Raw genomic sequence first — 8,963 nt, forward strand, 5'->3', positions numbered from 1 at the left:
GCTCTTTGGGGCAAGGCCAGAAAGAAGTTTGTTTTGGAATGCCTCCTGCAGGGAGCAGATGAGCCTTGGCTTGGAAAGAGGTGGCAGAGGTGCCAGCAAGGAGTCCAGGCAGTGAGACCTGGTTTGGCTGTTGAGTTACGCTGGTTGCTCCAGTTTCAAGAAACAAATGTTCTGTCCCTGGACAAAGGACTCAAGTAATGCCAAGCCTGTGAGATTCCTTTGAGGAGCTGGCTGGCTGCTGGGAATGCCGGCATGCTTTGGCTTTAACGAGTCTGGGAGTTTCCCTGCAGAACTGCTCACAGGAGGGCTCCAGACAAACACGGAGCTGTTGCTGTGACCTTGCACGTCCACATGGGCAGTAGCATGTGTACTTAAAGGAGCAGCCTTTGGGAAAACAGCAGAGCAAAGCTCTAATTTGAGAAATCCCCACAGCCCAACCAGCACATAGCCATGCTGTTTAAGGCATGGTTTGAATGGTCTGAAGAAGCTGGATCTTTCTGTTTGGTTAATGAATCCAGACTTGAAAATGAGACGTGCTTTTGTGATGACTGATTAAGACCACACTGCTATTGTGATGACACTAGTGTAAGACCAACAATTGCATTTATAGCCCTTAAGGATATAAAACAGAATTACATGTAATGTTTAAAAGACATAAGGTATTTTTTAATTGGCTATGCTGCTCAGGTGTTTGTCTACACACAGTCTTTCTGATTGCTTCTAAATAAAGCTCTGTCCAGGAAACTTGAAGGCTGCTCTCTAACATTTCTCAGTGGCATGAGTCTGTCTTGGTTTTCAGGAGTTTTTTTTGGTGAGCAAACCTCACCAAAATTTATGGTTTTGTAAATAAGATGTGAATATTTTGACCATTGGTGAGGTAAAAATATAAACAATGCCTTCATTATATTTTCCCTGGTTTTAATCCAGTCTAGTACTGGTAAACCATCTCAAATAACAATGACTGTTGAATTAGGAGAGAAAGTAAGAAAAAAGGGAAAGGATTTTGTCTTGTCTGTTTGAAGCCAAGGTCTCTGGTGACAGTCACCAATAGAGGCAAACAGAAAAATTCTTAACTATCTGCATAAGGACACACTACGTGTTTAACTCTAAGGTGAACAATATCTGAACTACTGAACCTACTAAAATAAAACCTTATTGGTTTTGGCAGTGGGGATGTTGGTTTAGTTGTTTTTTGCTTGAATTTTTTTAAACTTAGTTGAACAAGTCAATTGAAGACAAGTAGAGCAATGCATTTTAAGCATAGCCATATGCCTGGTCAAACTATTGGACATACTGTCTGCTATTTAATACATTGCTGAACAGCCTAGGCTGTGACCCTAAGCACAGATATTGGAACCCAAATTACACATATCTTTACTTCTTTTGCATTGTAAGATAATGTGTTGTACTTCAGAACTGTCCTCCACATCCTTGGAACGTAATATTTGCAATGCAGAAGTGGAAATATCTGGGTTCCTGAGGGTTTCATTCAGATGAAACAGCAGTGAATGTGTCTGCACCACTAGTAAATGAAACAAAACAGAGAGTGACAACATTTCATTGCTCATTTTTGCTTGCTGTAAGCTTGTTTTAAAGACAGCAGAAGGAAATGGAAAAGGAGGGGAACTGCCAAAGTCACACCTGTACCTATCTGTATCTAACACTATCTTTTATGTCAAATCATTATCATACCTGGGATAACCCACTGATGTTGAGTACAAGCTGTCTGTGCATTGTGGCAGAGGAACTGGGAGGAAAGACCAGGAGAGCTGCAGTCATTAAAGAGAGGTGCTACCTCTGTCCTAGTGACACTTGTGGCTATCTGCAGCGTCCCTTTGGGACAGTGGCAGGAGGCGGGGTGTGGAGCTGGGAAGCACATGGTGATGGCTTGGCCACACAGCTGAGTTGGGACAGTGGTGCTTGCTGCCAGTTCACGTTCTGGGAGGGAAAGGGCAGCAGGGGTGCTCTGGAATAGTGTCCAGGGTATGTACTCAGGGCTGGCCCTGACAGTAGGCATCCCAGCACTGCCTTCTGTTTACTCCAGTGATGAAATTTGTCGACTCAGAAGTTTAATATTTAATGTGAGACGGCACACTGCTGCTGATTTAAAAGAAGAAGTGAATGTATGCAGTTATCTCTTGTGCTTTTCACACATATCAGTGATGACAGATTTCAATATTACATTCAGAATTACTCCGGGAAAGGATGTGCTCAGCCCAGGATGCAGTCCATGGTGCGGAGTGTGCTCTGGAAATGAAAAATAATAACAGCTTATTTTAATAGCATAAAGCATTGATTACATGTGCTTTGATGTGAAGAACCACACCACTGATTGAACTTGGAGCTGAAGTCAGGGTCTGAGTCACCACATGATCATTTTTCGTCAAGCAGTTTCTGAATCATGGGCCTATAATTGCTTCAGATTCCTGTTATTGATCTCTTATGTCAAAATAATTGAACTTTATGGCTGACTTCTGATGCTTATTGAGAAATCATATAATTACTTCCAACTAGCTGTGAGTCAATAGCAGTTGAGTACACACCACTATTCAGAGTGCTTGATATATAAATTTTCTTCCAAATAAAAACAAGACCTACAATATATTAATAAATGTAGCAGCCTGGATATATGGTTCTAAGTTACATAATTACATCACCTAATATTTGTAGTACCTGGAATATCTCCTACGTGTTTGCATATAAAATTTACCGACTTCAGTCCCAACCCTACAAGCTCTGGGACTGCTGAACCTGCAGAGAGGCTGGCAGGGTCTGCACAGATGCAGCAAACACAGAGAGGAGGGACTGAGGTCTTGTTGGCCCAGCAAATGCTGTGAAATGCCGGGAGCCAGCACATTGTATTGCACTGGGGTTGGTGGGGATGTGTCCTATAAAACACCAAAAAACTCTTCTCTTCCCTTTTGAAGTTCACACCAGTCTGGAAAATCCTCTCCTGTATATCACTTCCTCTTTTTAGCTTTGCCTTTGCTCCTTTGCTTATACCAGTAAACTGTCTGGAGCCTTACTTACAAACCCCTGTATCCAGCACACAGACATCCTTGTTCTCCTTCAGAGTAGATATAAATACATAGTCTCTCCTTCAAAAAGCTCATACTTCTACATTTTCACAAAAACCTATCATTTTTGTTGACTACAGGGTGGTGACAAATAAACAGTTGCAATCCTTTTGAACAGGCAGTTTAAAAAAGCTCCCTGAAAAGCTGAAACTCTTTTCTAGGATGATTTAAGCTGAGAACTTTTGCACCCCACTGCTGATGGGGAATAGATTTTATACCCACGCAGAACTGGAAAGGGTCTTAGGTGATAAAAAATGTTTTACTTGAAGGTAATTAAGACTTCATGTGGCCTCATTGAATAGCTTTATCTCTCAATTTCTAGATCAAATCCTACCTGAAAAAGGACATTAGCTTTACTGAGTCTTGTTTCCCATGTAATCACTGTGCTGCTAGTACTGGTTTTATTCACGTCTGCATTTCTTTAAGTATTGTTTTATTAATTCTCTTTCCTTAAGAGAGATGAAGCATTAATCAGCCAGTGCATTTAGTACCTACTTACATTAATATCTAGACAATGCAGTGATTTGGAATTCTTTACACCTTTTTGCAGGTTTTTCATTATATTTCTTGGTGTCTTGAGGATGCTTTTCCTCATGACACTTTACAATAAACCTTTGCAAAATGAATAGCTTTCATTATGAAATCAATGCTATTCCCTCTAAACTTCAGGGGCAATGTCAAAGAAAAGCTACTATAATTGCTAATGCTGAGCAGTTTTTTTTATGACCAAACTCTACTTTCCAGATGCCACAGCAATACAGTCATCACCTTCCTCAGCACTTTTGCCTTCCCTTGTCACTATAGCTCTCTTTCTCAAGAAAGTGATTGTCAGCCATGTCTTTTTCTGTTCTTATGTCTTTACTCTGTTTTCTGTAAGTATTAAGCCTTAAAGCTATCCTTTTAAGCAGAATTGGTGTAAAGTTTATACCTGTGGCTCTGCATAGCAGGAACCTCTGACCACTGCCTCTCCTGAAACATGATATAAGGATTAATTTTAATTTTGAAGCAAAAATGTAGTTATTAAGAACTTGATGCATTAATTTTAATTCCTTTTTGTTTTGGAAGATCTGCCATGCAGACACTGAGTATTGCCTGTGACCAGCCCACTACACTCCACTCTTCCAAGTACTATCTCAAGTGTTAGAGATTTTAATCTGAGTTAGGGTCCCAAATAGCAAGTTTTTAAGGAGCCAAATCCAGTGTGCTTAGTAGGCCTGGCCCCTGGGGTCCTTGCTGCATGCACTGGCTGGGTCCAGGTATAACACACTGTTCAGTTGATCCTGCCTGACACATGGACTCTGGGACCCAGAGGAATTGTCACAGGACTTCCCAGGACTGCTGTGTCAGCTGTAGATACATAAGTTCCTCAAAATACTGATAAAAACTAAATTAGGCATATTTTCTAGTAAAGGGGACCTTTGATCTTATGTCTTTATGTAAACCAGCAACAGAGGGAATGTGGACTAATAGGTTTGGTAAAAGCCTTAGGAGCTCAGCAGCTGTTCATTAAATGCAGATACTGTGGCTGTTCCACTTTTCAAGATCTTTCTAAGGTGCAAAACTGCATCAGCCTGTTCTCTCTCAGAGAGACATGGCTTCTTCCACTTCCATTTGTTAAGGTAATCCTCTGGTTCATAAGAAAATGCAATTGAAATCCTAAAAGTTTGTCAGCATCTTGGTATTCTCTTGATTAGTAGTCTCTTGATTACGAAAAGTTTAATGTGTCTTCCTATTTTTAGTGCAGAAATAGACCTCTGATTCATTAATTTGTTTGCCTTCTTTGAGGCTGTTGAAATGTGAAAAAGATGAGTTAGCTGCCCCTGGCTACAGTGGGGGCTGTAATGGACATGGTGACAGGCAGAATTATAGCAGGATCATGCTACCAGGCATTACAATTATGTTTCACTCAGGGAAGTTACTTTCCTCATTCCACAAAAGAAAATTTTGGCTGTCAAACAAACTGCTTGTCAGACATTGGCATGGGAGAGGTCTCTCAAAACTTCTTTAAGTAACAGCTGTAGTTAAACAACTCTTTAAAACCCGTCTTAACACTGTACATATTTAGATGGTTGAATTTTTGTCATAACCAGGTTCCGTACCTGTGGTTTTCCTAATGCTGTTTCACTTCAAAGGCTTACAATTGTCTTATCTCATTTCCTGCCTTAATTGCTTTAAGTGTACTGACAAGTGCAACTGACCAATTATTAGCACTTTTCCTCATCTTGTCTCATTTGTTATCCATGATGCTCTTCCATGTTATAATTACTTTTCAATTTTTCATGACTCAAAATAAGACATGTACATAATGAATACAAATAGCAAATTGATTAAATGTAACATGCATTGTAGCACCAGTGAGATTGTCATTTGTTATTAATGAGAGAGATTTTTCAGGTGCTGGTGAAAAGGCTTGTGATGCACAGCAATCCAAACCTAACAGTGCAAGGCTTTGGCCAAATTTCTGCAGTTTTATTGTGATCCAACACAAAAAGATGCTGCACGTGACCTTAAAGATAGATTCATATTCCTTCGTTTTGGTGCCATCTTAACTTTTGGGGCTTTAATAGCAAAACATGCAGATCAGATTGACTGGGAATATTCAAAAAAATGGTGTGCCACTGTAAGGCACCAAATATCAAGGCTGAGGTCGTTTTGTAGGAGTTAAAATACTGATTTTTACAAGGCTGAAACTAAATGGGGCCTTGGCCTGCACTGGTGTCCAGCAGCACAGTAGTCAGGCAGCTCATGCAAGAAATACAGGAGCCTGCTGTTCAGGTCTCTGTGCCAGATTTAACCAGGCACACAAAGACTTAGTTTTGCATCCTTGCTAAGTCACCAGCCATCAGGCAGTGCACTGCTCCAGAGCTGTGTTCTGCTGCTCCTGGTCAAACTGGTTCAGTGTACATAGATAAATAAACATTGAAAACTGGTCTTCTGTGTACTGGAGAGAAGTATTTGCTATTAGAGTTGGTGGTTTTTAGAGATCTCTCCCATGCCAATGCCTGACAAGAAGTTTGTTTGATAGCCAAAATTTTCTTTTGTGGAATGAGGAAAGTTTTCTTCATTGTATTGCAGAGAAACAGGTAGGCTTAAAAATGAAAATGGCAATGCAGGAAATTACTTCCAAACCTTGAACCTTAAAATCCAAACAGCTGAATCCTTGTCCCCCACATGAATTAATTTCACTGTGGATTAACAAAGGTTTAGGTATTTTTGGAGTCAGAGCCTTGATAGTACTTTAGTTCTTTGTTGATGTACATTGCTTTTGCTGCATTAACTTCAAAAATATTTGCACCAGGTGAAGGTCTGACTCATGGTCAGTTTGTTCTAGCCATGGACCATACTCAGTTAAGAACAACAAAAAACAGCTTTCCTTCCAAATTACATATTACAGTGTGAACATCAGTATTATTTACCTGAATATAAAAAATTAGCTGAAGATTGAACCTTGTTATTTAATTCTTTCAGCTTCTGCCTTCATAAGTGAATGTAGGGATTTTTATTAGCATTATTTAAAACAAAAATTTTGATCATAAAGCCTTTGAAGAACTAAATCAAAATGTTATGCAGTTGTTATACACCAAAAGAAGAAAAGAGTCTCTGAAATTTACTCTGAAATTAGAGACTTTAATCTGCATAATTTATACACTGAGTATTCATAAAAAGGACTACAATTGAAACTCACCTGTCATCAAAAGTAAAAGGATGGAAACAATAGCTAAGACTGAGGCAGGAAAATGGTATTATGGATGTTATTTCCTAAATATTTGCTAAGGAACGGTTTCTACCAGTTACTGAGGAAATTAAGGGAAAGTGACAAAGCAACAATCATTTCCAAGTAATAGTTCTTTTTTTTTTTTTCATTATCTGAGCTGTCTGCCCTCAGATCTGCTGCTTTGTTCAGATTTAAAAACATTTCCTGCTGTCATAGACAAGGCAGGGACTGTCCAGCCAGGCAGGGAGGAGAGCTGGGCTCCTGCAGGGCAGCTCCCCGCCGGGGCTGGGCTGGCTCTGCTGCCGCTGCCCCGAGCAGCACCCTGGCTGTGCCCACACTGATGGGGAACTGGGCCAGGCTCAGAGCTTGATTAACCTGGTCAAAATTGGGATATAATTTTCAAATAATAAGATGGACTTCCCCCATTCTGCTTTTTTGTTTTTTTCCTGCCTCCTAACCCCCAGAGGGACAGGATTGCTTTTTTTTGCCTTTGGAAACAGTTTTGGCTCTTCAGGGTTTTTCCTCTTTGTCCTGCTCCCGGCAGAGGTTATCCTAGGAGTGCCTGTTTTATCCCCAGAAGGGATTTCATTGCTAAACAAGAGTCCTAGGCAGGATTTACACCCTTCCTCTGGAAACACCAGAAGCTTGTGTCAATTTCTGTTCTTCCACATTCCTGTCAGCTTGTCAGGGACTATCATTCATTAAAAATTAAACAGAGGAAACCTGACAGGATTGGTCTCTTGATGCTACAACAAAATAAATATTTAATAATGACACGATGATACATTTCCACTAAACAGCTGACATTCTGCACTTCAGCACAATGGGCTAATAGTTCTCTTAATGACTATGCTCCCAGTAAAATGCTTATGCAACAGGTGGATGGACCAAAGCCCAGTGAACAACACGGAGACAACATCTTACGACTGAAGTGGCAGAAATACCCTGTGATTTTCTCACAAAATATGACTTTTTGGGGACTCTGAATTTCAGTGCTCTTGGTCCAGAAGTTTTAGGTATGTTTGCCCACATGCACTGTTCATCCAAGGGTGTGCCATCCACTTGCTGGAACTACTACACCAGGTCTCCAGACCTTGCAGAGACTCCAGGTGCTTGCTCCAGATGTGTTATTAAGAGTTTAGTGACAGCTGTAGCTATAGCCTTCAATAAATTCTTTTTTAAATTATGAATTCTAAATTTTGAAATATTACGCTGTTACCACATAAGTCCATGAATTGTTCCACTGACAGTTTGGGAGACTTTGTGGAGCAGCAAATTATCAAGTTTTATCACCCTTTCTCTTCCATTTATTCACTTTTTCTCATGCATAAAGTCATGTGACTAGGGACAGTTTGATTTGATGGAGGAGCAACGTATTTTTGCCTTTAAAAATATACCTTTTTGATGAACCTATCAAATTCAGTTTCCTCTAGTCTTCCAAAGTATTTCTTGAACATTAACATTTAAAACTGGACTTGGTTCATAACCAGAAAATTGTTTAAAAATATTTTTCTTCTCCTGGTCCTTTACCCTCTATTTGAAATGATGTAAATAACAAAAGCCAGCCAAGAATATTTAACAGTCTGATCAAACCTACTGCTTCTTCAGTACTTGTATTTTTACTTCATTGTTACATCACAATATCTCATGACACCACACAGACTGACCAGTTCAAGGTAGGTTAGAGCACAGTAGCTATTTATCCAATTAAATCCAGCTCTTCTCTACACCCATGACTGAAAAATCTGTGTCCCTCAGTCAAGTAGGGGTGAAGGCCAGGCAGTGTGAGCAGGCACAGAATGTTCTCCATCCCACCTGTGGTGACACTGGACTGGTTCAGCCTGAAAAAAAGCAGATTGTACAGAGTGTGGGTAGGTGGATAGATCTGACACAACACCTGCTACATTTCCCCTCTGAGCTACTTTCAAATCTGGGGCCTCCAGGCTGAGTCCTCAGCTAGCAGTGCATCTAATATATGTGCAAACACAAGGAATCTTTCCCTGCCTTTCTTTTCAACTTACAGAAATATTCTAATTAGTTATTTCAGGTGGGAGAAGGGAAAGGAATTTGAGGCAGGGAAAATGTGCAACTGTTGACTATGCAGTAGTTCCGTCAAAAAAATATATTCTACTTCTAATACACACCATTTGGAAAGCAAAGCCCCTTTAAAA

This window comes from Corvus kubaryi, unplaced genomic scaffold, assembly GCF_017639235.1.
Source record: "Corvus kubaryi isolate FWS band 111438036 unplaced genomic scaffold, C.kubaryi_AGA036_p1.0 37300, whole genome shotgun sequence".
Lineage (NCBI taxonomy): Eukaryota > Metazoa > Chordata > Aves > Passeriformes > Corvidae > Corvus > Corvus kubaryi.